Raw genomic sequence first — 6,794 nt, forward strand, 5'->3', positions numbered from 1 at the left:
ATGAGATCTCCATCTCATTTCAGGCAACTTGACCTGGACTGAGTCTTCTTGATAACTTTTGCCTCGGATGAGAAGTCTTTTGATTTATTGGAAATATACATTACACTCTCTCCTACCACTACTCCACTTCTCATATGTTCTCAAGTGTTTGAAAACAAATGGCAAAGGGTGCCCTACCTGTAAGGCCCCAGCATTAGAAAACCTTTGCTTGAGAAAGCAGTGGCAGCAGCTTTTTAAGTTCACAGCTCAGGACTTACATAAAGGGGACTTGGCAGGATTCTGCATGGGAGTTGAAGAATCAAACTTACTGGCCTGTGTGAAATTTGATTAACTGAAATCTCATCAGTCCTCTTGCTGACCACATCCCCAGAAACAGGCAGCTGGGCTCCTGGGCAGCTATGTGACCAAGCAGAACTGAGCCAGCTGTCAGCTTGTTCATGAAGGGGAACCTCCAGAGTGGAGCACAGCTCTCTTAGCAAAAGCAGCAGAGCCTCAGTCTGCACATCCAGCCTTAACCATTCCATGAACTGGTATCTCTTTGACCTCCTATTCAATTTTTTAACATCTAGTAAGTGTATTTTGATCTGAAAAAAGAGACTGACAATGTTGACTTAATTTTCAGATATTTGGAATCGTAACACCTTTCTAAAGCATCTAGAAATGGAACATATATAAGTCAGACACAGAGAGATTTAATAATAACCTCTGGTCCCACTCAGAATGGGCTCAGAAAGACCAGTCTGAGCCTGCACTTCATTTTGACAGCCAAATTATGGGTACAAATAATTAGAATGGGGATGTGGATACATGGCAGCTAGCAATATTTATCAAAGGGCTTTAAAAGGATGACTATTTCAAATCAGAGCTCATTTGAATAGTTAGTCAACAATGAAAGAATCATTTTAAAGATGGTTAAACTTAACCCCTAAAGTAATATTTTCAGTTACCATGGCTTATTTGGAGGAAAGGAAATTATTCAATGTGAGTCATTATCTTTATTTCAATAAGACTTCCTTCTTCCCCTGAATCTAATCAAGTCTCTTAAAAATCACAGCATAAAACACATAAAATCAGAAGAGGATTAAACTTCATGGAGTTTTCACTACTGGTTTTTATGATAAGTAGTTTCCATATTATATTTAAATTGGTTTGCATTTCTTTAAGGGATCATTAACATGCTGAGAGCCAAATCATGTGGTCATAAACAGTCACTGTGACTTTTACTAGTTGCTAATAATGCAACATTATAAAATTTTTCTAATCAACACTTGGAGGAAAAAGACATTATCATAAACTCAAAGCCAAGTGATTTAGTGAAATATGACAAAAATATAATTTCATATAGCACACTTTATGTTGGGACATAGTATACTGCCCCTTATTCAAAGATAAGTGAAACAAAATAACAGGACTTGATCTATTCACGTCAAGATTCACACATATAATTGATAAAAACCAGGAATCAAGAGTATAGCTAAAAGATAAGGTTCCAAATCAAATATTAAAAATTAGTAAAAATTTTTACTAATTTTGCCATGAATTAGTTATATAGTGTGTCTTGTATAGATTTGCAAATGTGAGATGATAAGAGTTGATTTTGTTCAACTTTTTATTTAAGGCAAATTTAAATTATTTCACATAGTCAGAATATTCCTATTTTGGGATATCAACTGTATATGTTTTTATACAACAATTCAGTGGGAACTTATATGCTGCCAAATTACATGGTTTCCTAATTATTTCATACATCATTTAATCAACATTAAAAGCTAACACCTATTTAATACTTCTCACATCAAGCACTATTCAATATTTTGCATGTGTGCATATGTATGGATGCATGTTTGTGTGTGTGTGTTTTAATCACATTTAATCCTCACAAAAACTTAATGAGGTAGGTCTTGATCTTGCTATTATTCTAATTTTATAGAATTAAAAACTGAGACACAGAAAGGTTGGTAACTTGCCAGCCACTTCTCAGCTAGTGAATGGTAGAGCAAGACTCCAAACCTTTAAGTCTGCCTATAGCCAAGGAGCCTTCTTATTGAGCTAATTGAAGAGTGGAAATTCTCCTCCTCCTTACTAGCAATTTGTTGATCAGTGAGGGTATGTGGGAGAGTCAAATGTAGGCTCTGATCAGCAGTCTCCTTCTTTTGCTCTTACTCTCTTGCAAGCAAACTTCTTGGCATAGCTTTGAATTTCCAGGAATGGACATTCTCTAGATATTTCAAGCAATATGACAGTTTTCAACAAAATTTTAGAAACCATCTCTATTATTTGTAAAATGAATATATTAAAATAGTAAATAATTAATACGTAGGGAATTTTCAAAGAAGAAAATAAAGTAATATGAAAGACCAAACTCTTGTATAATGGTTAGAAGTGGACCACAAATTTGGCTAACTTCCCAAAAACAGAGTCAAATACAATCAGATATGAGATCCTCAGTATGATGAACAAAACAAGGAGTGCTGGACAGCAATACAATAATAGTAGGATACTTCAATATCTCAGTTCAAAAATGAGAAGAAAATCCATAGAAAAAATCTATAAAGAGGCAGCAGACTTGAACAATACTACAGATCAAATGGAACTGACAGACATATCCATATTGAAGCTGAAGGCATCACACTTACTGATTTAAAAATATATTATAACTTTGGTAATCAAAACAATATCGTACAGGCAATAAAAACAGACATATAGATAAATGGAACAGAAGAGAGAATCCAGAAATAGATCCATGCATCTACAGTCAAGGATCTTCAACTAGGATGCCAAGATCACCCAGTTGAGAAAGAGATAATCTCTTCAACAAATATCATTGGTAAACCTGGATATACACATGCAGAAGAATAAACCTGGACCCTTATCTAACACCATATAAAAAAATCAACTTAAAATGCATTAAAGACTTAAATATAAGACCTGAAACCATAAAAATAACGGAAGAACACATGGGGAGAAATCTTTTTGACATTGGTCTGGGCAATGATTTTTTTGGATATGAACTCCAAAGCACAAGCACCAAAAGTAAAAATTAACAAATGGGACTACATCAAACTAAAAGTTTGTGATCAAATAAAGGAAAAAAAAGTAAAGTGAAAAGACAGACTCTGGAAGTGGAGAAAAAACTGGCAAACTATGTATGTAAAACTAAATGTATATAGTTTTATATATATATATGTATATATATATACACTTACATGATAAAGAGTTAATATGCATAATATATGAGGAATTCATACAGCTCCATAGCAAAAAAAAAAAAAATCAAATAACCCAATTTAAAAATGGGCAAAAGACTGGAATACGTGTTTCTTCAAAAGGACATACTAATGGCCAGCGGGTATATGAAAAAGTGCTCAGCAGCACTTACTGTCAAGGGTTTAGCTAAGCTACTCCATGGTATTGCTGCCTCAGCATGCATTCTAATTGTCAAAGCAGGCTTTAGTGACCTTAAAATGACAGTAGCCTCCTCATGCAAGCACATGCCCTAGATAACAGTAGCAGAGTCACAAGCAATGTAAGCTTCTGATATGACTTCCCTAACAGCCCTTATGATCCACAGTCTCCCCTGCCTCCCAGTGCCTTCCCCTTATGTACCCCCTAGATAAAACCCCTATGTGGCTACTAAAACTCTTTCAGTTTGAATTGGCCTATCTGGTCATAGCCTGGGAACCCCAAAGTACTTCATTCATGGACCCTAATAAAGACATGAGCTTTAGGTCCTGTATCTCTCTTTCTGCACGCTGCCTTGACCTCCCCATGTGGCCCCCTGAGGCCTCTGGGTACTTCCTTCAGGACCTTCTTTTCAATTCCTGTTGTGGTCTGTTGTTGAACAGATCACCAACCTGCAACCTGTGTCCCACTTAGTAAGTGTTGAGTTGACAAATTCATAACAGTGATCATCAGGGAAATGCAAATCAAAAACACAATGAGATCTTAGTTTACACCTGTTCAAATGGCTATTATTAAAAGACAAAAGATAAGTATTGGTGAGGATGTGGGGAGAAGGGGACTCTTATGTACTTCTGGTGGAATTGTAAACTGGTACAGCCATTGTGAAAAATAGTATGGAGGCACCTCAAAAAAATTAAAAACAGAATTACCTTATGATTCAGCACTCTTACTTCTGAACATATATTCAAAGGAAATGAAATCAGGATTTTGAAGCGCTATCTGCATCCCCATGTTCACTACAGCACTATTCACAATAGCCAAGCTATGGAAACAACTACATGTCCGTTGTCAGACAAATGGTTAAAGAAAATATAATACACACACACAGGAATATTATGCAGCCATAAAAAAGAAGGAAATCCTGCCATTAGGTAAAACTACAGAACATTATGTAAGTTAATGTTAGATAAGCCAGACACAGAAGAACAAAAATGATACATGACTTCATCTATGTGTGGAATCTAAGATAGTCAAACCCACAGAAACAGAGTACCATTGTGGTTGCCAGGAGCTAGAGGGAGGGTGAAATGAAAAGATGTTGATAAGGGGTACAAAGCTTCAGTTATGCAATATGAATAGGCTCTGGAGATCTAATGTACAGTAATGTGACTCTACTTAACAGTAATATATTGTACACTAGAAATATGCTAAGAAGGTTGATCTTAAGTGTTCCCAACACATTTACACACACACGCGTGCACACGCACACACACACACAAATATTAACTATGTGAGGTGCTGGATATGTTAATTTGCTTAATTGTGGTGATTATTTCACAATGTATACATATACAAAGCATCAAGTTATACACCTTTAAGATACACAATTTTTATCTGTCAATCATGCTTCAATAAAGCTGGAAAAATATTATAAAACATTGCTGAGATAAATTAAAAACCTAAATAAAATAAAAGGATTTACAAAGAGCATATAATGAAAAGACTCAATATTTTTAAGATGACACTTTCCCAAAATTAACCTATACTTTCAATATAATCTCCATTGTATTCTAACATAAATAATTTTGTTAATTTGACAAGCTGACTCTAAAATTTATATGTAGGGCCAAAGGAAACAAGCAGAACAAAAGCAATTTCTACAAATAAGTAGCATAGTTGGAGAATGCACCCTACCTGATTTCACAATTTATCGTTTAGCTGTTGATAATCAAGACTGTGGGTATCTGTGAAAACATAGACAAATTGATTAGTGATACAGAATAATTAGTTCAAAAATAGACTTACCTCTATGGTCAAGATATGTGATGACCAAAAGTCAATTGAAAAATTATTGTATATTATTATATGTAAGGGAAATTCAAATTACAAGGGGATGCTGCTACATACCTATTCAAGTGTCTAAAATTATAAAGACTGACTATCAAATATTGGTGATGTTGAACAACTGAAGATTTCATACACTACTGGTTGCAATGTAAAGTAGTGTAACCATGGTAGAAAATAATTTTGCAGTTTCTTTCAAAGTTAAGCATGTAACAACCATGTGATCAAGTCATTCCACCCCTAGGAATTAACCCTAGACTAAAGAAACCTATGTCCACAAAAAGACTTGACACAAATATTCATATCAGCCTCATCTGTAATAGTCAAAACTGGAAACAATATAAGTGTCCATCACCAGATGAATGGATAAACAGGTTTTGGTGTATTCATACTACTATACTAATATATTACCATACTAATATATACTACTTAGCAATAAATGGGAAAAATATATTGATATAGCAACAGTACGAATTAAAGTCAAAATAATTACACTTAGTGAAAGAAATTAGGCAAAAATGCATCCCATAATTATACACACACACACATGCACATACACATACACACACATATAAACACACATATGTAGTTCTAGAAAATACACACTAATCTATGGTGACAGAAAGCAGATATTTGGATGACTGAATGCCTGGGATGAAGAAAAAGTTAGATTACAAGGAGACATGAGGAAATGTCGTTGAGTGAAGTAACTTTGTTATTTTTAATTCTGGTGTTGGTCAAAAGGTATACACTGCATCAAAACTGAGCCAATTTAGGGCGCCTGGGTGGCTCAGTTGGTTAAGCGACTGCCTTCGGCTCAGGTCATGGTCCAGGGTCCTGGGATCGAGTCCCACATCGGGCTCCCGGCTCAGCAGGGAGCCTGTTTCTCACTCTGACCCTGTCCCCTTTCATGCTGTTTTTCTCTCTCTCAAATAAATAAACAAATAAAATCTTAAAAAAAAAACTGAGCCAATCTAATATTTTATTTGCAATTTATTGTGGTTGAATTGTAACTCAACAAAATGGAAAAAATTAAAAAATTGTGTAATTGCCTACAAAATATGTTATATTTACAGGTGATAATAACTATACAGGAAGCCCATGAAAATAAAAACATGGAAATATGAAAAGTAATTATTGTAGGTTTATAGACTATATTTTTATTGTAATAATTAGTCAATGTATTGTGTTCCTCTGTAATTGTCTGACATACTAAAAATATTTAGTACAAAATTGTTCCAACTAGAGAAAGGGAAGTTGGTTAAAATAATTTTTAACATCTTGTTATACCATACTTTTAATTTAAAAAGAGAGGAAATAATAACTTTAAGAGGCAAAATAGAGCCAGGGGGCGGAGCAAGATGGCGGAGGAGTAGGAGACCTGGATTTCGTCTCCTCTCAGGAATTCAGCTGGAGAGGGATCAAACCATTCTGAACACCTACAAACTCAACAGGAGATCGAAGAAAAGAAGAGCAACAACTCTCTCATCAGAAAAGCGACCACTTTCTGGAAGGTAGGACGTGCGGAGAAGTGAATCCGAGGCGAT

General features: G+C 35.0%; 1 long non-coding RNA gene across 23 annotated transcripts in view; it reads right to left on the minus strand.

Annotated features, from left to right (window-relative positions):
• Nucleotides 1-6,794, minus strand: part of LOC102742234 (uncharacterized) — a 676,629-nt gene that overhangs the window by 170,808 nt on the left and 499,027 nt on the right. For all 23 annotated transcript variants that reach the window (XR_014147857.1, XR_014147851.1, XR_014147837.1 and 20 more), the window contains one exon: nt 5,098-5,147. This is a non-coding gene — a long non-coding RNA (uncharacterized LOC102742234). The remainder of the gene's footprint in view (nt 1-5,097; nt 5,148-6,794) is intronic.

This window comes from Leptonychotes weddellii, chromosome 8 (genome assembly GCF_054177405.1).
Source record: "Leptonychotes weddellii isolate Sample4059 chromosome 8, ASM5417740v2, whole genome shotgun sequence".
NCBI lineage: Eukaryota > Metazoa > Chordata > Mammalia > Carnivora > Phocidae > Leptonychotes > Leptonychotes weddellii.